This window comes from Petaurus breviceps, unplaced genomic scaffold (genome assembly GCF_028583685.1).
Source record: "Petaurus breviceps papuanus isolate PSGF00001 unplaced genomic scaffold, PetGlider_PUasm1.0 90760, whole genome shotgun sequence".
NCBI classification, from domain to species: domain Eukaryota; kingdom Metazoa; phylum Chordata; class Mammalia; order Diprotodontia; family Petauridae; genus Petaurus; species Petaurus breviceps.
In genome coordinates this window covers 5449926-5473347 of record NW_027187338.1, presented here as the reverse complement: position 1 = coordinate 5473347, position 23422 = coordinate 5449926, and the positions used below count along the sequence as shown (strand labels likewise).

General features: G+C 42.2%; 2 pseudogenes; one reads left to right on the top strand and one right to left on the bottom strand.

Annotated features, from left to right (window-relative positions):
* Window positions 1-2930: 2930 nt before the first annotated feature.
* On the bottom strand, window positions 2931-4247 carry LOC138146370 (TLE family member 5 pseudogene; annotated as a pseudogene).
* A 10667-nt stretch (window positions 4248-14914) lies between these two features.
* LOC138146171 (deoxynucleotidyltransferase terminal-interacting protein 2-like) lies at window positions 14915-23196 on the top strand (annotated as a pseudogene).
* The last annotated feature ends 226 nt before the right edge of the window (window positions 23197-23422 follow it).

The following is a 23422-nucleotide window of genomic DNA, read 5'->3' as shown; positions in this document are numbered from 1 at the left end:
TTTTTTTGTTGTTCCTTCAATTTTTTTTTTCTCTCATTGCTAAAGCTAATATTTCTAGCACAATATTGAATAACAGTGTTGATAATGGTACTCCTTGTATCACCCTGGTTTTACTGGGAATATTTCTAGCTTATCCCCATTGTAGATGATTTTTTTTTGCCTTTTTTTTTTTGGAGGGCAATTGGGGTTAAGTGACTTGCCCAACATTACATGGCATTGTAGATGATTCTTGCTGATGGTTTTAGACAGATACCACTTATTTTAAGGAAAACTCCATTTATTCCTATACTCTAATATTTTTCTTTTCTTTTCTTTTTGTTTTTTGGAGGGCAATTGGGGTTAAGAGACTTGCCCAAGGTCACGAGGCTAGTTTTGTGTTAAGTGTCTGAGGCTGGATTTGAACTCAGGTCCTCCTGACTCCAGGGCCGGTGCTCTATTCACTGCGCCACCTAGCCACCCCATCTAATATTTTTCGATAGGAATGGGTGCTGTATTTTGTCAAAAGCTTTTTCTGCACCTATTGAGATAATCACATGATTTCTGTTAGTTTTGTTATTGTGTGGTCAATTATGCTGATAGCTTTCCTAATATTAAACCAATCTTGCATTCTTGGTATGAATTCCACCTGGTCATATTGTATTTATAATCCTGGTGATAAATTGCTGTAATCTCTTTGTTAATATTTTATTTAAAATTTTTGCATCAATATTCATTAGGGAAATTGGTCTATAATTTTCTTTCTTTGTTTTTGCTCTTCCTCGTTTAGGTATCATCACCATATTTGTGTCATAAAAGGAATTTGGCAGGACTCCTCTTTGTCTATTTTTCCAAATAGTTTATAAATTATTGGAATTAATTATTCTTTAAATATTTGGTAGAATTAACTTGGAAATACATCTGGCCCTAGAGATTTATTTTTCCTTAGGGAGTTCATTGATGGCTTTTTTCAATTTCTTTTTCTATTTATTTATTTTTAGTTTTCAACATTTATTTCCACAAGATTTTGCATTCCAAATTTTCTCCCCATCTCTCCCCTATCCCCCACTCCAAGATAGCAAGCATACTGATTACCCCATCTGCCCTCTCTTCTCCCCCCCTCCCCCCATACCCTCCCTGCTCCCTTACCCCTTACTTTCTGTGGGGGAAGATGAATTTCTATACCTCATTACCTGTATATCTTATTTCCTGGCTGCATGTAAAAACAATTTTTTAACATTTGTTTTTAAAATTTTAAATTCCAGTTTCTCTCCCTTTTCCCCTCCTCACCCACCCCAACTGAGAAGACAAGCAATTCAATATAGGTTATTCATGTGTAGTTATGCAAAACATTTCCATAGTAGTCATATGGTGAAAGATTAATTATATTTCCCTCCATCCTATCCTGCCCCCCCATTTATTCTATTTTATCCTTTGACCCTGTCCCTTTTCAAAAGTGTATGCTTTGGGGATGGCTAGGTGGCACAGTGAATAGAGCACTGGACCTGAAGTCAGGAGGACCTAAGTTCAAATCTGGCCTCAGACACTTAACACAAAAACTAGCTGTGTGACCCTGGGCAAGTCACTTAACCCTAATTGCCCTCCAAAAAGCAAAGACAAAAAGTGTATGCTTCTAACTACCCTCCGACCCAATTGGCTCTCCCTTCTATCATACCCCATCTTATCCCCTTCCCCCCTACTTTCCTGTAGGGTAAGATACTCAATTGAGTGTGTATGTTATTCCCTCCTTAAGTCAAATCCAATGAGAGTAAGATTGACTCATTCCCTTTCACCTCCATGCTCTTCCCCTCCATTGTAACAGCTTTCTCTTGCCTTTTTCATGTGAGATAATTTATTCTATTCCATCTCTCCCTTTCTCCTTCTCCCAATATATTCCTCTCTCACCTCTTAATTTTATTTTTTAGATATCATCCTTTTATATTCAACTTACCCTGTGCCCTCTGTCTATGGATACATATACACATACATACATATACACATAAATATATGTTTACATACATATATACACACATATCCATATATACATACATATATCTATATACACAGATATATATTCCCTTCAACTATGCTAATACTGAGGAAAATCTCATGAGTTATAAATATTGTCAACTTTAATAAGTTCCTTATGATTTCTCTTACCTGTTTACCTTTTCATGCTTCTCTTTATTCTTGTATCTGAAAGTCAAATTTTCTGTTCAGGTATGGTCTTTTCATCAAGAATGCTTGAAAGTCCTCTATTTCATTGAATATCCATATTTTCTCCTGAAGCATTATACTCAGTATTGCTGGGTAGGTGACTCTTTGTTTTACTCCTAGCTCCTTTGACCTCCAGAGTATTATATTCCAAGCCCTTCAGTCCCTTAATGTAAAAGTTGCTAGATCTTGTTATCCTGATTGTGTTTCCACAATACTCAAAATATTTCTTTCTGACAACTTGTAATATTTTCTCCTTGACCTGGGAACTCTGGAATTTGGCTATAATGTTCCTAGGAGTTTTCTTTTTGGAATCTTTTTGAAGAGGTGATCAGTGAATTCTTTCAATTTATATTTTACTCTCTGGTTCTAGAATATCAGGGCAGTTTTCCTTGATAATTTTTTTAAAGATGATGTATAGGCTCTTTTTTTGATCATGGCTTTCAGGTAGTCCAGTAATTTTTAAATTATCTCTCCTGGATCTATTTTCCAGGTCAGTTGTTTTTCCAATGAGATTTTTTACATGGTATTCTATTTTTTCATTCTTTTGGATTTGTTTTATAATATCTTGATTTCTCATAAAGTCATTAGCTTCCATTTGCTCCATTATAATTTTGAAGGAATTATTTTCTTCAGTGAGTTTTTTGACTTCCTTTTCCATTTGGCCAATTCTATTTTTTTAAGGCATTCTTCTCCTCATTGACTTTTTGGACCTCTTTTGCCACTGGAGTTAGTCTATCTTTTTTTTTTTTTGCAGTACCCTTATCTTTATTTGTGGGCATGGGGTGGGAGAGGAAGCAGGTCCCTCTGGTCCTCTCCATCCAACCTTCTCTCCCCCAAATGCCTGCTGCTGAGCTCTCTCCTGGTGCCTGGCCCAAAGGGAAGGGGCTCAGGTCCCAGGTTAGGTGGGTGATGGAGCAGAGCCTGGGAGGAGTCAGGCAAGCAAATGGCAGGTGGGAGGAAAGGAGGAGGGGGGCAGGGTAGAGCCTCTACATGGGGAGGGGGGAATGGAGGGCAGGAACCCGGGGCCAGCTGGCATCCGTGATTGCATGCAGTACCAGGAGGGTACTGGGGAACTGCTGTGCTGGGTGCACAGCAAACAGGCTGAATGGGGGGGAGAGGGGGTCGATTACATATGTGCACAGGGAAGGGGGGAAGGTGCTTGGACCTGAGATCGGTTCATTCTTTTATTCCCTTCCAATCCGGTCTGGTTCCATTCACACCCCAAGGGATTTAGGGGAAGGAGGAAGGGGCTGGCAGAGGGCAGGGGAACAGTGAAAGCTATGGGACTGGGGGTGACGTCTTAGATGGGCCAGCTGGCACTGAGGTGCCAGGGTGCCAGCAGCCACCATAAATACCAAGCCTTTTCTCCCACTCCCAGTGCTGTGACTCTAATCTGACTTGTCACCATCGTCGTCCTGGTGGGCATCCCCATCATACCCATTCTTATCCTCCTTAGAGAGGTAAGCCTGAGAGCCCAGGTCAGAAAGGGAGAGGCCAGTGCCCATGGTGACAGCTGGCAGAGAAGGAGGCTGCAGGCCCACAGGCAGAGGAGTCAAGGACAAGGCCAGGGCCTGGAGCTGGGACAGCTGGTGAGTCTGGAGCTGCTGCTGGATGATGGTGTTCAGCTCTGGAGCAGTTACCTGCTTGGCTCGCTCAATGGCCCCCAAGACCTGCTGTTGGTGCTCTTGTGAAAGGTAGGGCAAGATGAGCACAAATTCCATTGAGCCTCTTGACGATTTCAGCCTGTTTGTGCATTTCAATGCTGAGGCCATAGGACATCTCATAATACATGACATAATGACGCTGCATCTCCGACTTCTCACTGGCCAGCTTGTCACACTCCAGTTTCAAGCTGTGGTACTGTGCTTGTAGGAGCTGAAACTCATCCTTGATGCGGTCACAGGAATCTGAGGTTGTGAACTTTAGCTGCTGGGGCAGGTGTGAGGAGCCCGAGTGCCTGCTTTGTGGAAACATCATGTCACTCTTGGGGGGGGGGGGGAGGAGGGGAGGGCTGCGGGCTGAGGGAAGGCAGAGGCCGCCGCGCCAAAGACGACACCCCCGCCGCCGCCTCCTCCCGGCCGCCTAGCTTGGTGCCCGCCGAGGCCTCGGCCCGACTCCTCCGCCCTGGCCGCAGCTGCTGCCGCCGCTTGGGCTGCCTCCTCTGGGCCGCCCACCCTCCGCCGCCGCCGGGCCCTGCTCCCGCTCTGGGCCGCTGCCCGGTGGCCGCAGCTTCCTGCCTCCTGCGCCCTCCGGGGATGCCGCTCCTATTGTCTAACGGCGGCCACCGGCGGCTGGGGGAAGGGGCGCGGGGAGGGGGGGTACTGCGACAGCAGAGTTAACAGCAGCTCTGGCCTCGGCTCTGTCAGTCTGGCTCCCGAGTAAGTCTATTTTTTAAGGTGTTATTTTCTTCGTTATTTTTTGGATCTCCTTTAGCAAGCTGTTGACTCATTTTTCATGATTTTCTTGCATCACTCACATTTCTCTTCCCAATTTTTCCTCTACTTCTCTTACTTGATTTTCAAAATTCTTTTTGAGCTCCTCCATGGCCTACAACCAATTCATATTTTTATTTTTTTATTTTTTGGCCTTTTGCAGGGCAATTGGGGTTAAGTAACTTGCCCAAGGGTTACACAGCTAGTTACTTGGGTCCTCCTGACTCACTTTACTCACTGTGCTACCTAGCCGCCCCCCCCAGTTCATATTTTTCTTGGAAGCCTTTGATGCATGAGTTTTGACTTTGTTGTCTTTTTCTGGTTCTATGTTTTGATCTACTTTGTCACCAAAGAAAGATTCTATAGTCTCATTTTTTTTTCTCTCTGTCATTTTCCCAGTCAATTACTTGATTTTTGAGCTCTTTACCATGGTAGAACTCTGCTTCCAGAGTGGAGAGTGCTGTGTCCCAAATTTCTGGGGTTTTGCACAATTGTTGTCAGATCCATTTCTAGGCACCTGCCTCAGAACTGTGAGGACTCCCTCTCCACAACTGCTGCAAGTTCTGTCACGCCAGCACTCCTCCTCACCCCAGAACCATCACCCAAGACTGTAATCCAGATCCAAGCAGGGCAAAGCAAGAGAATCCTGCCTCAGCACCAGCAAAGAGATTTCTGAAATTACCCTCTGATCAGCCACTTAATCCTCCTACATCTGTTGGCCTGGAGCTTTGAAAGCAGCATCAGCTGCTGCTGCAGTTGTTGCCCCCACAGCCACCACCACCACCTCTGTTACCCCAGGGGCAGGAGCAGGACCACACTCTTCTCTCACCCAGATCCAACAGAGTTTCCCCGCTGACCTTTTACTTTCTCTTTGGCATTTGTGGGTTGAGAAGTCTGGAACCTGCCACAGCTGCCAGTGATTCAGTGCCATGAGGTCTGTTCCAGCCTCATCCGTACCCCCAGTCTGTGTTGGCATGGCCCACATGGGACTTTGCTCTGCTCCCAGCCTGGTGCAATAGACCCTTCCTTTTAGCTTACCAGGCTGTCTTCAGCTGGAAATCTATTTATTTCACTCTGTTATTTTGTGTGTTCTGTAGCTCTAAAATTTGTTTAGAATCATTTTTTATAGGTATTTGGAGGTGATTGGGGGATGAGCTCAAGCAAGTTCCTGCTTTTACTCTGCCACCTTCTCAATTTCTTTTCCTAAAATAGGGCTACTTAAGTATTCTATTTCCTCTTCTGTTAATCTGGGCAATTTATATTTTTGTAAATGTTCACCTATTTCATTTAGATTGTCAGATTTACTGGCATAGAGTTGGACAAAATAGCTCCTAATTATTGCTTAATTTCCTCTTTGTTGGTGGTGAATTTGTCAATTTATCTACTTTATTGTGTTTTTCCCCTCATAAAACCAGCTCTCAGTTTTATTTGTTAGTTTAATAGTTTTCTTACTTTCAATTTTATTAATTTCTCCTTTGATTTTCAGAATATTTAATTGGGGATTTGAAATTTGTTCTTTTTCTACCTTTTTTAGTTGCATTACCAATTCATTTATCTCCTCTTTGTCTATTTTATTCATTGAAACATTTAAAGATATAAAATTTCCCCTAAGAACTGCTTTGGCTGTATCCCATAAGTTTCCATGTGATGTCTCATTGTTATTCCCTTTGATGAAATTATTGATATTTGACTCATTCTTTAGGAATGGATCAGTTAGTTTCCAATTAGTTTTTAACGTATCTTTCCTTGGCCCTTTATTACACATAATTTTTATTGAATAATGATCTGAAAGGTATGCATTTAGTATTTCTGCCTTTCTGCATTTGATTGTGAGGTTTTTATATCCTAATATATGGTCAATTTTTCTGTAGGTGCAATGTACCACTGAGAAAAAGGTATATTTCTTTCTATCTCTGCTTAATTTTCTCCAGAGGTCTATCATATCTAACTTTTCTAAATTTCTACCTCCTTAACTTCTTTTTTGTTTGTTTTGTAGTTAAATTTATCTAGTTCTGAGAGAAGGAGGTTGTAGTCCGCCACTAGTATAGTTTTGCTGTCTATTTCTTCCTGTAACTCTCTAAGTTAACTTCTCTAAGAATTTGGATGCTATGCCATTTGGTGTATAATATCAATACTGATATTACTTCATTGTCTATGGTATCTTTTAGCAAGATGTAGTTTCCTTCCTTATCTTTTAATTAGATATATTTTTGCTTTTGCTTTTTCTGAGATCAGGATTGCCCATCCTGCTCTTTTTTTTTTTAGTTCAACTGAAGCATATTAGATTCTTCTCCAGTATTTTACCTTTACCCTGTGTGTATCTCTCTACTTCAAATGTGTTTCTTGCAAATAGGATTATGGTTTTTAATCTGCTCTGCTATCCACTTCCATTTTATAGGAGAGTTCATCCCATTCACATTCACAGTTATGATTACTCTGTATTTTCCTCCCCTACCCCATTTATACTTTTCTTTCTTCTTTTACCCTGTCCCTCCTGACCAGAGTTTTTCTTCTGACCACTACCTCCCTCAATCTGCCCTCCCTTCCATCAGTCCTCCCTTTCCCTTTTCTTTCCCTTTTCTTCTCCTACTTCCTTATAGGATAAGATACATTTTATTTTACATGTAACTAGGAAATAAGACATACAGGCACTGGGGCATAGAGATCCACTGTGCCCTACTGGAAAGTCAGAGGGGTTATGTGAGAAAATATGGGAGAGAGCAGATTGGAGGAGGGGATATTTTGGGGTGGTGGGTAGGGGAAAAATGGGGAGAAAATTTGTAACTCAAAATCTTGCAGAAATGACGTAAACTAGAAGTTAACAAAGCATTTGATTAAAAAAAATTTTAAAAAAAGGTTTAAAATAAAATGTTTAAAAATATATTATTATTATTTTATGTAAATTGAAAATAAGATATACAGGCACTGGGACATAGAGATCCACCATGCCCTACTGGAAAGTTGGAGGTGGGATGGGGGAAGATATAGGAATGAGCAGAATGGGGGAGGGGATATTCAGTGGGATTGATGTTTTGGGGTGGTGGGTAGGGGAAAAATGGAGAGAAAATCTGTAACTCAAAATCTTGTGGAAATAAGTGATGTAAACTAAAAAAAATAATAAACTACAAAAAAAGAAGTTTTCTTCAATGAATTTTTTTCCAATTTGACCAATTCTATTTTTAATAATTATTTATTTTTAGTTTTCAACATTCACTTCCATAATATTTTGAGTTTCAAATTTTCTCCTGCTCCCTCTCTTCCCCCCTCCTCAAGCTAGCATGCAATCTGATATAGGCTCTACTTATACATCTGTATTAAACATAATTTCACATTAGTCATGATGTAAAGAAGGATTAGAACTAATGGGAAGCACCCTGAGAAAAAAGAAACAAAACAAAACAACACAAGAAAAGAGGAGAGCAAATAGTATGCTTCTATGTGCATCCAGACTTCAAAGTTCTTTCTCTGGATGTGGATAGCATGAGTCTTTTGGAGTTGTCTTAGATCCTTGAATTGCTGAGAAGAACCAATTCTATCCAAATCAGTCACTGGACAATGTGGCTGTTACTGTGTACAATGCTTTCCTGCTTCTGCTTATTTCACTCAGCATCAGTTCATATAAGTCTTTCCAGGTTTTTCTGAAGTCCTCTTGCTCATCATTTCTTATAGTACAATAGTATTCCATTACATTGATATACCACCACTTACTTGTTCAGTCATTCCCTAATTAATGGACATCCCCTCCATTTTCCAATTCTTTGCCACCACAAAAAAAAAATCTTCTATAAATATTTTTGTATATATGGGTCCTTTTCCCATTTTTATGATCAGATACAGATACAGACTTACTGGGAAGATAAGCAATTCAGTATAGGTTGTATATGTGTAGCTATGCAAAACATTTCCATAGTGGATATATTGTAAAAGACTGACTGTATTTCCCTCCCTCCTATCTCACCTCCCACTTGTTCTATTCTCTACTTTGATCCTGTCCCTTTTCAAAAGTGGGTGCTTCCAACTTCCCTCCCCCAAAGCCTGCCCTCCCTTCCATCATCCCCCCTCTTATCCCCTTCCACCCCTACTTGCCTGTAGGGTGAGATACCCTATTTAGTGTGTATGTCATTCCCTCCCTAAGCCAAATTCAATGAGAATAAGATTGAACCTTTCCCTTTTGCCTTCCTGTTCTTCCCCTCCATTGTAACCATTTCCCCTTGCATCTTCTATATGAGATAGTTTACCCCATTCTGTCTCTCCCCATCTCCTCTCATTATATTCCTCTCTCACCTCTTAATTTCACTTTTTAAGTATCATCCCTTCCTATTAAATTGGTCCTATGCCCTCTATCTATGTATACCTGTACACATATATACACATGCTCACATGTAACATATAACATTGTTTCTAAGGGAAACTGGGGAAAGCTCAGGTAACTTCCTGGCTTCTCTCTACCATCTTGGTTCTGTCACTAAAAAAAATAGTTTTTAAAAGGCAAGATGGACTTTGTAGCTATCTGAAAAGATATGATAATTGAAACCATGGGGCCTATGAGAACATTCATAGAAAAGGTATGGTTAAAGAAGATGGCCCCAGACAGAGCCTTTGGAGATATCTACAGTCAGGGTAAGACATCAGTAATGATCCAACAAAGGAGATAATGAGTCAGAGAGCTAAGATAAGAACCAGGAGAGCAGCATCATGAAAGCTGAGGGAAGAGGACATATCCAGAAAGAGACAGTGGTGAACAGTATTGAACACTAAGGAGAGGTAAAGAAGGGTGGGGATTGAGGGGAAAAACATTGGATTTAACAATAAGACTATTAGTAACCTCTGAGAGAGCAATTTTAGTCCAGTGTTGGAGTCAGCATTCAGACCACAAGGAATTGAGAAGTGAGTAGAAAGAAAGTGGAAGCAATGAGTATTCACAGTTAGAAATCTGTTTTTCTGAGTCTAGTCTCCCTCGGTACAGGTATCTCTGCTCTAGATGTGTTCCCTCCTTCTGACTGGGATAACTTTTCTTGGAATTCTCTATGCCTGAATCTTCCATGATAAAAACTTCCAGCATCCTAACCAACCCTTGGATGCTTCCTTACTGTGACACCAGAGGTGGGAAACCAATCAGTTGTGCCTTCTCTTTCCTATAAAACGCAGTGAACCTGTCCCAAGCCTGCATCAAGGAACAGCTTTGAGTGTGCACTAAACTTAGAGGACCGACTATTGCAATGCAAGCTCAAGGTTATGAGGGTTATACCTCCCAGAATCATTGATCCCTGTAATGGAAATGCAGATTTAAAGATCTTCCCTGCCCCTAGGCTAACGTGCACCTGGAGCCTGGGGTGGGAGGCTTGTTTTTCAGTAGATACTTTTTGATTGGCCAGTGGGTCAATAAGGTTGTTACATTCTCTGAGCCAGGAGAAGGCTATATAAGCCCTGATGTGTAGCTTTGTTTTGGGACTCACTTTGAGAAGTGTTCTGTGATTTGATCTGAATTCTGGGAAGCCGTTGTTGAGAGTCCCCCGGCTTTGAAAAACCCAGAATGTGGAAACCCAGATGTTGACTGGGTATGGATGTAATGGTTGGACAGTTTGGAAATCTGTCTACTTGATGTTTCTGTCTTGATAATTATGCCTGTATACTTTGAGGTTCAGGGTGCTGACCTTTTCTCCTGAACAAGGTAAACGATATATGTCTGACTGATTAAAGTAAGCTTGTTAACCCATTTTGAGTTGCTTTCCTTTAACAAAGCAGATCCAAGAACCTGTGGTAGCTGCAAACCCTGAGGACGCTTGGGGTGCTTGCTGCTACAATCCCCTTCTTCTTCCTGCCTTGGCCAGATGATTGCCTCCCCAGAGATCCAGATTCCCTTCTACTGGCTGATTGTCATGTGTATACTGGCCCCTAAGAGACTACGTCCTTGTCTCTCCAGTGACTGTGATCTAAATATGTTCTGTCCTCTCTTTCCTTGTCTCACTCTCTTTACATCCCCAAGGGAGTCTCAGATGCCATGTGTGTGAGTGCCAAATAAAGACCAATGACTTTCAACATATATGTCTCTCTGCCTTTTCTGTGAAAACCTCTTAAGTCCTTAAAAGTGGTTGCAATGGACCTTGGATAGAGGGGATGATTGAGGGAGTTATGTAAACCTGTTGAGGACATAGGAGGTGATGGATCAAGTGTGGAAGAAGAGTTGGTTTTGGCAAGGAGAAGGAACACCTCTTTGGAGAATAGAACAAAGGAGAAAATGGGGCAGGGGGCTGATACAAAGGAATCTTGAGATGTAGAGTAGGAGAGAAGAGAACTCACAAGGAAGGCCTCTCTTATTTCAGTAAAGGAATAAATGGAGAGGGAGAAAAGAGTAGAATAGAAGGAGAAAATGTAGAATTTGTCTTGGGGAGAAGAGAATTTCTGATGCTTTTCCCTCAGGGCTCTTCTTGGGTCTTCCAATCTTCTCATTCCATGCTATTCCTTTGTTTATGAGCTCCCATGGGTTCAATGATCAACTCTGTGCATATGAATCTCAGATTTATATATTCAGCTGTAATCTTTCTCCTGAATTTTGGAATCCAAATTTCAGCTGCTGAGTGTACATCACCTAATCTCATTGGCATCTCAAACTCAGTATGTCCCAAATATAACTCATTATTTTCTCTAAATCTGCCTCTGCAATAAACTTCCTGATTTCAGTGGAGGTCACCACTATGATCTCAATCATCTAGCTCCATCACCTCAAGTTGTCCTTGACTCTTGCTTTTCCTTCCCTCATGCCCAACATTCAGTCAATTACCAAGTCTCTTTGGTTTTCCATGTGATCCCTTTCCCCTTATATACATGCACACTGCCTCCAGCTTAGGGTAGGTTTTCAATATCTCCTTCTCAGACTATTATAACACTATCCAAATTGAGAGTCTCTTCTTACTCTAACTCATCCTTTACACAGCTGTGTCCAAAAGCATTCCTTTAATGCTCTGCTTGATGCCTCGTCTTTTATGGAGCCTTCTTTCATTCCCCTAGTTTTGATGTGTTCTCCCTTCTCAGATTGTTTTATTGTTACTTATCCATATGCATGTTAGAAAGCCAGCCTGATCTAGTGGACAGAATGACAGACTTGGAGCAGGACTTCAGTTCAAATATTATCTCTATATTATATCAGTAGCTGTGAGATAGTGGGCAAGTCACTTAAACTCTATAAGCCTTTCGATCCTCAATTAGAGGGACTGATTTTAGAATTGGAGAAGTTACTGGGCTCCCTAGGTTATGCCCCACCACTGAGCAGCAAATGTTTTCTAAATAGATGGTTATATGATGTACTCCCACCGTCCCACTAAAGTGAAAGCAGAGTACAATGCACAGTTTATCTATCCAGGCAGAGTCTATTGAATGATGACTGCTGGTTTAGTCCAGAGAAGATGAAAAGGGATGCTAGAATTGTGGTTGCCTCTGACATTCTTACAAGGAGGTATCTTTCTTTCTTCATACAGACAGCAAACTCCCACATCTATCAAAGGAAGGTGGTACAATCTGAGGCTGAATTGTTCTTGCTTACATAGGTGAAACACCTCACTTGTTGTGTAGGTAAGGCCTTCATTTTCATTTGCCTGTGAAGGCCTTAGGGGCACTATTTGGCCAAGATTCAGGTGACTGAGCTCATGGACAACTTTTCTGAACTTGTGACTGGTCTTCAGGAGGACTAATTGCCTCTTCCCAAGGCAGATTCTCATAATTATCCTCCGAATTATTTTGAAGTAGGGTTTTCTGGAGGGATGATATGGGAAGAGCTTGCCTAGTAAGACTTCTTAACAAAAGTTAGCAAGGGAACAACAATTGACCTTTAACAGGCAAGCTAAGAATTGCAAAGGGTTTTGATAAAAAAAGTTTTTTTGTTTTGATAAATTTTAAAGAAATTATTACTTCAACATGAAATCAGAAAGGGTTGTTCAGTCTTCTCTGACTCTTTATGACCCGATTTGGGGTTTTCTTTTCTTTTCTTTTTAAAGCAATTGGGGTGAAGTAACTTGCTCAAGGTTACACCGCCAGTTACTTTGTGTGGGTGTTAAGTATCTGAGGCTGGAACCAATCCAGGGTCTCCCGACTCCAGGCTGGCACTCTTACCCACTGCACCACCTGGCCTCCCCTGTTATTTGGGGTTTTCTTGACAAAGATACTGGAGTGGTTTGCCATTTCCTTCTCTAAGTCATTTTACAGATGAAGAAACTGAGGCAAACAGGATTAAATGACTTGCCAAGATCACACAGCTAGAAAGTGGCTGAAGCTGGATTTGTACTGGAGAAGACCAGTCTCCCTGATTCCAGGCTGGGCACTCTATCCATTATGCCACCTAGCTGTCCTAAGGGTCACAAGATCTCATACTAAATACAAGTGTTTATTCTACTAAAGAAAGGAATTTCCCAAAATGGCAGCTGCACTGACAATGGGAATAGACAGTAAGTAATAAGTGAATCCAGTTCCATTTATGAATGTGGTCTGGCACTTAACTTTGATTTCTACAAGGAGAAAATTTATACATTAAGGATACCTAGAATCCTGGATGAAAGGGAGTGATACAGAAAACAATGACTGAGAAAAAGTCACCCAACTCAAACTTTTGGGCACTAGGTGGCACCATGGTGCACAGAGTGCTGGTTCTGGAGTCAGGAAAACTCATCTTCCGGAGTTCAAATCTGGCCTCAGACACTTACTAGCTGTGTGACCCTGGGTAAGCCACTTAACCCTGTTTACCACAGTTTCCTTATTAAAGTAAGCTGGAAAAGGAAATGGCAAACTACAAATCTTTGCCAAGAAAACCCTAAATAGAGTCACAAATAGTCAAACTTGATTGAAAATGACTGAACAACAACAAACACACACACACACTTAAAGCTAGAAATAGCAATCTGGAAAAGTAAAGGAAATTCCCATAGGTCTTTTAGGTACTGATCAGTAAGTGTATCTACACACACACACACACACACACCCTCCAGTAAGCTATAAGTTTCCTCAGGGCAGGGACCATTTGAAAAATGTTGGTATCCCCAGAACCTAGCAGTATTTTTTACACATAGTAGTGTGTAATATGTTATTGTCTTACATACTTAAAGTTTGTTTAATTGCAATTAAAGGTTTTATGGGGGTGGGGCACTTTCCATGGGCAGAGTCATAAAGGTTTAGTCCTTTCTGCACTTAGGGAAAACATCAGACATGTTCAGTCTGGAATCCATTTAGATTGGAGTATAAAGTAGATAAGAACAGAGAAGAACCTGCAGCTGCTAGAAACAAGTTTGTTCCAGTCTCCTCCCCCTTTTTCTTTCTCTCCTTTCCAGGATGGAACTGCCCCTAACTTTGTGATTTCAGACACTTCTCCAGCCTCTAGCCTCCTTATTAGCAAAATGAGGGGACTGGACCAGATGGTCTCTCAGGCAACCTTTCTGACTCTGACATTCTAAAATTCTTTCCAGTGCTGACATTCTATGTACTGTGTTCTATGTTCTAAGGTCTCCCAGTTCTGACATCTGATTTTATGACATTTTACTCCTGTGTCTGTATAGAAAACCCCAGATTCAGGGGCCCCTTCTGTCTTCAGGCTCCCTAGCTCTGCCTGGTGAGAAAGCCTTTTTCCCTTATTCACCTCAGGGCTGGGCTCAGAGTCCTTTCTTAGAGCCTGAGTGGGTTGGTTGACATTTGAATGTCTTCCTGGGAAGGGTTCAAAGGGGACTGTTAGGGTTAAGAGATGCTCCAGTAGCATCTAAAAGCCCCTCAGCCCCCTAGATATCGAAGTGACAGGGAGAAGAATGGAAGACTTGTTCTTTGACCCACTGGACGACAGAAATGGGAGGAAGCCACCCCAGGACTGAACAGGGTCAGACAGGGTCTGACAAGATTAACTGAAGGTCTCTCACCTTCTTCATCTTGACTCCTCATCGAAGCTTTACAGCCTAACTTTGTCCTGAGCTTGAAAACAGAAACAATTTGTGCTGCTGGCGGTCCAGCAACAGGGAAGCCCCTTCAATTTCCCTGGTCACCTTGGTAAGGAGGTAGGGGAGCAACCTAGTGAAGAAAAAGGCCTTGAACCTCCAGCTGCCAAAGATATGCCAGGCCTCTGGGCTTCGTTTTTTCAGTTGCATTGGCAGAGATCGCGGCGGCTGGGCACCAGGGTTTAGAGCAGTGAGTCTGAGATCCTGTTGCAGCCAGTAGAGAACTCCAGATTAGGGGCTGCTGCTCAAAAGGACACCGAAGCGGTGTTTGTGGGGGCAGATCTGGAGGCCATGGAGACCCTAAACTTGGAGTAGATCCAGGTGATGTCCAAGAAAGACCTAAAGGCAGTCTGTAGAGTGCTGGGCCGAGAAGTCCCCAAGTCTGCCACAACCAAGGACCTTCGTAGCTGGCTACTGGAGAATTCAGGGGCGTCAAGACGGCCGAACAGGAAGACTCACGCCTCAGTCAAGGCGGCCCAGCCCCCTTCAGCAGGCTGGGACGACGCGGGGTCTCAGGAGGACTTGGAGGAGAGAGCTCCCTCCCCCACAGAGGCCAGCCGGGACCAAGTGGGGATTGGGGCATTTGCAGCCCGAAAGGGTGGTGGCGGAGCCACAGGAGGGAGGGGCAAAGCACAGGGGAAGATGAGCAAGGCTGAGGCCGAGGCCGAGCCCCCCGACTCTTCCTTCACCTCCACAGAGCGGGCGGGCAACGGTGAGGGCGATGAGCGCCCGAGCTCGGACAGACGAGGAGTCCCGGGTAGCTCCCGGAAGCTCTTTGGCTGGAGGGCGAGAGGCAAAGCGATTAAGCGGCTGGAGCTCGTCCTGGAGAACCTCGGGGAGAGCAACTCCCAAGATCCACGCTCCGAGGAGGGCAAACAGCCGAGAACCTTCCTAAAAGCGCCCGAGCGTGCTTCTCCGCGGGAGATGCCCGAGGCTATGAGCCGGCGTCCCATGCAGTCGGGCCCAAATGGAGAGCACTTAAGGGTCTCCCCAGTGGAGGATGCTCGGGGCGGCGCGGGGCACCCACCGACTTGGACCACTTCGCAGGAGAAGGCGAATCAAAGCTTCACCTACGGGCCCGAGCTGTTTTGGCGCCAGCTGCGCCGCCTGCGGCCCCGGCCCCGGGAGCCCTACACGGACTTCGCGGCCCAGGTGACCGGGCTGGTCGGCGCTTGGGTAGAGAAGGCCGGGGCGATGACGCGCGAGGAGGTGATAGAGCTGATCCGCCTCGAGCACGTGGTGGACCAGCTCCCAGAGCAGCTCTGCCAACTTGTGCTGGCCCAGCAGCCCAAGACAGCCATGGAGGCGGCCGCTTTGGCGGACCAGATCTCCTTCCAACGGGGCCGTCATTCTGGGTTGGGGCCCGGGCCCGGGATCTGGCCTTGGTTCTCCCAAGTGCAGGCATCCCCCATTGGGAAGGGGCCCAAGAAAAGCTCCCAGAAAACCCACCCTATCGGAAGGGAGGTCACGACCAAGAAGGAATTCCAGTCAGCGGGGGCGGGTTGGGGATGGAAGCCCACGCCGGTCCGCACCTGTCACAAATGTAGAAAAGTTGGGCATACTCGAGCCAATTGCCCCAACTGGAATTCCACAGATTCCTAATTCAGGGCTAGGCTAAGGGCATTAGGGTGAGAAGGGTAAAGCAGGGAAGGGGATTATGGAGAACCGGGGAGTGGGGTGGGTGGGGGGAAGCCCGAGGAGGGAGGGAAGAGACACCCGTGGCAGGAGTATAGACAACCTTCAATTAAACAAACTTTTTTAAAAAAATATTTTACTAAAGCATTTTTATTTTCAACAAATTTATTAAGGGTCAAAAAAATGGGCACTATGCTAGGTTCTGGGATTAGAAAAACTGAAGTGCCCCAGCTTCAGGTCTCAAGAATCTTGCATTTCATTGGTAGAAGATAGAAGCAAGAGAGGGGGTAGCAAAGAAGAGGTACTGGTAAGGTACTCTAGATGTTTGTGTTTTGGTTTTTTTTTGGAGGGCAATTGGGGTTAAGTGACTTGCCCAAAGTCACATAGCTAGTGTGTTAAGTGTCTGAGGTCAGAGTTGAACTCAGGTCTTTCTGACTCCAGGGCCAGTGCTCTATTCACTTGGCCACCTAGCTAGCTGCCCCACTCTAGATATTTTTAAGGAATAATACCTTAAGGCTGAAGGATCACTTTCAGTTGGGGCTGGAAGTTTGGGTAAGTAGATAATAAAGGATTTAATTAAAGTGGGCTTCCTCTTCTGAGTTTTAAGGGAAGAAGATTCCAAAGGCAGACCTAAGATTTTTCCATTCCAGTCATGGGAATGGTCTATAAGGTCAAGAGTCTAGAAGAATGGTGATTGAGAACAATTTTTCCCTCCCTGAACCTCATTTTCCCCATCTGCAAAAGGAGGATCTTAGAGTAGATAACTTCTTCATACTCCCATCCATCCCAGCAGTGGATTTGGCCTCCAGCCCAGTCATTCCCCTGGAAAAGGGAATCAAGAAAAGGGAATCATCTCCAGATTCTGGGATACTCTTGGAAGGGAGCATAGGTGCTTGGGCAATATGGCCACGGGGAATAGGAAGTGAGGAGCAGAAGTGAAAGAGAAATAAAGACACTGAGCTACTGACTGAATTTCCTGATTTGGGGTGGTGAAATTTGATAAGCTGTTTTAAAATTAAGTGACCCCTGGCAAGATTCTAGGGCCCCCTACCTCAAACCCAGAGAGCATTCTCTTGAGGGATCCTACCACAGGCTCCAATATTCGAGCTTTTCCACTCGACCCAATCTGGAGCAGCCATGAGCTGCTGGGGCTTTGGCTATCACTGGGAAGAAAGGGGGCTTCCTAGATGCCCACTTGGTTTCCACCTATGCTGGGACCTCGGGAATCTGAAAAGGCTTTAGCAGAATGATTGTCTCCAGGACCTTGGTAGGGTTGCTTCAGTGGGTGTGTGTACCCTTCCAGAAGACCTTTGATTAGCAGAATTCTGTCTAGCCCTACAGGTTCTTAGCATGTAAAACAAAGACACATACCTGGTAGTGTTACACAGACCCAAGAAACAAAACTAGCATTCTGGATTTGGGGGGATAGGATTAATTGAACACTGTTCAAGTTATTATAAAGTCAATCTGGATGGTATGTTGACCATAAATCATATAATGCCTAGGAACCTTATTTGAATGAAGTCTCCACTTGTGATCCAGAGACCCCAGGAGAGGCAAGTTTCTTTGGCTGGAAGAGGGGGAGGAGGCTTTTGTATCATTGATAATAATGTGAAAGAATTGCCTAAAATCAGTTTTTGTGAAAAGTAAAAATTAAAGACTTTGTGCACAAATAATAAAAGAAATACAGAGATCTACTTCAACAAGACAAAGCAGAGTTCCAAGAAAGGCTAGTTGGGAGCCCAGAAGAAGCCATTATTTTGAGTAAGCCCAATTGATAAAGGCCGAAGAATGGGAAAATACATGTCCCTCTGATCCAAAGAGAGCTTTTTTCTGAGGATGGTAGTGTTCCAGAAGGTTCCTAGGCCCCAGTTTAGGATAACTTGGCTCAGGAGATCTTTGACCAAGGAAAGCCCTTCTCTAGATCCATTTCTGATTTCCCCTATCCTGTGGCAAAAGTGTTCCTTGCTCCTGATTCAGAGAACAAATATTTTTTAAGCACCTATTCTGTTCTAGGCATTGTGATAACTTCTAGAAATAGAAACGGTTCTTTTCTTTCAGGAACATAAATTCTTTTAGGGAAGGGGAGTCCATGAACTGGAGTCCATGAACTCAGATAAGAGAAAAATTAATCTTTTAATATAATTGGTATTTTATTTTATGTATTTAACATGATTCTGGGATTCTGAGAACACCAGACTGAGTACCAAAAGAGGTCCAGAGCATACATTAAAAGGTTAAGTACTCCTTAACTAGGGGGAAAACCATATGTATGCAGATGAAGTAAATATAACATTTACACGGTGCTTACTATGTGCCAGGCACTTTAAAATCAGAAGTACAAAATAATTTCAGGAGCAGAATAAACCATAACAACAGAGGGAATGTAGCATGGATGGTACCTGAATTTAGTCTAGAGATCCCAAGAGAGAAAGGTAGGGAGAGAGAGCAGTCCAGGCTCATAGGGATAGCCTGAGCAAATGGGAAAGAACATCAAGGGGGCCTAAAATTCCCCACAGATGGGAAGATGATGTTGAGTCAGCCTAGAAATAGATGTTGAAGCCAGAAGGGTTTTTAATGTTCCCCAGAAAGCCTGCAATTTAACCTAGAGGCAATAGGGAGTCACCAAAATTCTTTCATTAAAAAAAACAAAATATTTTCTTATTATAAATTTAATAATTAAAAAATGGAAATAGTCACATACAAAAAAAAGCGAGAGAAAGGATTGTGAAGTTATGACCTTCTGTTACATTTAGTTTGTTTGAAAAGAAGTATATATCAGATGTATCGAGATAGTAATAAAATTGGCCAGTTTCAGTGTTCCATTGTGAACCTCCCCTATTCTCTTTGCACATTTTTGTGTTCTGTGGATGGTCTTTTCATCCTTTTGTATCTAGAACTTCCCATTAATTATTGCTTTCCCTCTCCTCCTCATCCCCCCAACCACAGAGTTCTGCTTTGTAACAGGTTTAGTCAAGTAAAAGAAAATAGCATATTGACCATATGGGGAAACATGCCTCACTTCAGTCATCTGTCTCATCTTCTGTCTTTGGGAGGTGAGAAGTAAACTTCATCATCATTCCTCCAGAGTCATATTTGGTCATTGTATGGATCAAAGAACACTGAAATTTTATTTTTAAAAAAAATTAATTAATTTTTAGTTTCCAACATTTAGTTCCATAAGCTTTCGAGTTTTAAATTTTCTCCACCTCTCTTCCCTCTCTCCTCCCCAAGATGGCATGAAATCTGATATAGGCTCTACATATACATTCATATTAAACATATTTTCACATTAGTTGTGTTGTAAAGAAGAATTAGAGTCAATGGGATGAACCACGAGAAAGAAGAAACAACAAAACAAAACAAAAACAAAAAAGAGAGCAAATAGTCTACTTCGATCTGCATTCAGACTCTAGTTCTTTCTCTGGGTGTGGATAGCATTTTCCATCATGAGTCTTTTGGAGTTGTCTTAGCACCTTGCATTGCTGAGAAGAGTTGAGTCTTTCAAAGTTAGTCATTGTGCAATGTGGCTGTACCTGTGTACAATGTTTTCTGGAAATTTTCTAAGCAAGAGAAGGACCTGAAGAGTTGAAAATCTTCTCTTGGTTCTGGTACCTTAGTCAGTCTTGGATTCCAAAGCCCTTTGGACCCTCAGGTTTGAGCTGTGTTCAGGATCAGGTCTGGTCAAACAGAGCAAATGGTCCTCCCAGATGGGGCTTGGTGCTGAACCTTCACCATAGAGTGGAGGAGTAGAGCTGGAGAGGAGCCCAGATGTTATCTCCCATAACACCTGTTCCTTTGGCAGACAAGTAAACTGAGGCCTAGAGAGGTCTGGGTTCACCTGCCCCTAGAGCAAGGAGGAGTAAAAACAAACAACCAGCAAACATGAAGGCCTTAAATGACTCTGACTCCAAGCCCCTCCTGCAGGATCCATAGTCAAAGCAGGGAAGAGAAGTAAGAGTTCATTAGCACAGATCATTGATGGAGATGGAGAGGTCTAGGAAGCTGAGTCAAATTGTTCTTATGCCTCTGGACTACTACAGGAATCAAAAGTCAAGATCACTAAGAGAAGGCTTATCATAATTCCAGCCAGAATCCAAAGCCAGGAATAGACATAAGATTACTCAAAGTGAATCCATCAAATCTGGTGATGGAGGCAAAGTTTCTGAATCACTCTCACTCCTAGATTCTTTCTGCCATTTTGGCATCTCCTGTGAGAACCAGAAAGGCCAAACGGAGAGAGTCTAAATTCAAATTGGATCTAGATTCTGCTTTACTGACTGAAGAAACTTCTGATGCTGAGTCATGGTGCTCAGATATTTCATCCATCAGAAGCCAAAGAACAGCAACGAACAAACAGGAAATTAAAGAAAGAAACTGGTGCACAAGCTGAAATGGAAGATAAAAGGATAAGCCAGAAAATGTAAACAGAATGAACATGTAGCTCCTTCCCAACCAGGAAGCATCTCTGAATCCATGTGTGTGAATACATTCAGATACTGAACAGACTGCTCCTTCTCCAGGAAAGAGGCCCAGTCAATGTAAAGATGGGATTCAGGTATTCAATGATAAATCCTCAGTGAAAAGTTCAGAAGAAAGACCACAAGAACAGAGAAGACATAAGAAAAGAACCATTGTTGGAGTCTTTAGAAAGAAAGAATTTAAGCAAAGAGCATATATGTTGGAGGAGGAAAAAGAAATAAGTTGTGAAGAATTTCAGCAAAGTAACTTTGAAAAACAATTTACTTCTCAAAGTCAGTCAATACCAGAGCACAAAACCCAGGTACTGACAAGGTAAGCAAAACTTTTGTTCTTTCAGGGGAGCAAACAGAATGAAAAGGTAGAGGAAATCAGTGAGTTACAGAAATTACTGTAATGACAACAGTGACCGCAAAATAAGCATCATTGAAGATGACTAATGACGAAAAGGAACATTTAAAAAGTAATAATGTGATAAACCCCCCTGCCCCGTTTCCAAAAGGACCCTAGTAAATTCTGTCCTATTAGCTCTCTGCAATGATGAGCACCAGGTATCTGAAGAGAGAGTGAGAATGAAGAAGATATACTGTGTTTTATTGAGAGCAGTGAGCAAAAGTTTCCATTGGAAAAAGATTCAGAAGATAATACATCGGTCAAAGGATATGAACAGGCAGTTCTCAGAGGAAGAAATTAAAGATATCTATAAGCATATGAAAAATGCTCTAAACCACTATTGATTAGATAAATGCAAATCAAAATAACTCTGAGGTACCACATCTCACCAGTCAGATTGGCTAAGATGACAAAATATGAAAATGACAAATGCAGGAGAGGATGTGGGCAAATTGGAACACTAATGCATTGCTGGTGAAGTTGTAAACTGATCCAACCTTTCTGGAGAGCGATCTGGAACTATACTCAAAGGGCTATAAGTAGTTTCATATCCTTTGACCCAGCAATACCACTCCTAGGGTTGTATCCCAAAGAGATCATAGAAGCGAGAAGACCCATACATACAAAAATATTTATAGCAGCTCTTTTTGTGGTGGCAGAGAATTGAAAATTGAGGGGATGCCCATCAATTGGGAAATGGCTAAACAAGTTATGGTATATGAATGTAATGGAATACTATTATGCCATAAGAAATGAGGAGCAGATGGACTTCATATTTACCTGGAGAGGCTTATGCAAACTGAGGCTGAGTGAGAAGAGCAAAACAAGGAGAAATTTGTACACAATTACAGACACAACATATGTGTGATGACCAACTTTGATAGATTGGACTCTTCTCAGCAATGCAGGGATATAAATCAACTCCAAAAGACTCATGATGGAGAGAAATGTGTGCATCCAGAGAAAGAACTAGAAAGAACAGAGTGTGAATTCAGATTGAAGCAAATTACCTGCTCTCTTTCTTTTTCTTGTTTGGTCTTGTTTCCTCTTTCCCATTGTTCATTCCATCTGATACAATCCTTCTGTATAACCTGACTAATGTGAAAGTATCTGTAGATCCTATACTTGATTGTATGCCGCCATGGGGGGGGGGGGGAGAGGAGGGAGGAGAAGAAAATTTGAAACTCAAAGAACTGTGAAATTGAATGTTGTAAACTAAAAGTAAATGAACAAATTAATAAAGACCAAAAAGAAAAAGAAAAAAAAGATAATACATCAAATGATATATTCTTCATCCTTGATAAAACCCTTGGATTGAATTCTGATGAAAATTATTACACAGAGGAAGAAAAAACAAGTGAAATAGCCAGTGAGCAGGAAAATGATGAACAAGAAAGTAAAGAGAAGGAACCTATAGACCAGGAAAAAAATAAAGTCGAGTTCATAGATGAAGATGACTTATTAAGTAACACCAAGTCTAACCTCTTGAAGTTGCAAAGTAGCAGCATAGGACCTGGTCTGAGTATTAAGCAACTTGGAAACTTGTATCTATAATGCAGAAAAAAATGAACTTTAACAAAAATGCACTTACACAAATAAAGGAGAAAAACAAATAAAAGCTCTTGTAGAAAACTGTAATTACTCCTGATTTTGAAAAGAAGGAATGCCTCCTACCATCCAAGGAATCATAATTTCAATTTAAGAAAAAAGACAGAAGAGGAATGGGAAAAAAAAAAACCAGCAGGAGATGGCTGGTTTGGTATGAAAGCTCCAGAATTGACAACTGCACTGAAAAATTAGCTCAAAGCACAGCAAATAAGAGTCAGTTTGGACCCCAAAAGGTTTTACAAGGGTTTTACGAGAAAAATCATAGAGATGGTTGCCTCAAATATTTCCAGGTTGGAAAGATGGCCAGCAATCCAGCTGATTTCTATCATTTGCGAATTCCTAAGAGGCAAAGTAAAAGAATGATGGTGGAAGAATTGCTGGCTGATTCTAAATTCAGAATGTACAATAAAAGGAAGTGGATAGAGATCGTGATGGAAAAAGCAACTAATGCAGCTGGAAAGAAGTTTTGGAAAAAGAAATTTCAAAACTAAGATTTAGTTACCTAAATATAACCTCAAGATTTTTATTTTCATCTTCATTTTTCCTTTATTCACTAAATATGTGTTAACAGGGTGGTGAGAAAGAGAGAGACAGACAGACAGACAGAGACAGAGAGAGACAGACAGAGACAGAGACAGAGAGAGACAGAGACAGAGACAGAGAGAGAGACAGAGAGAGAGAGACAGAGAGACAGAGAGACAGAGAGACAGAGAGAGA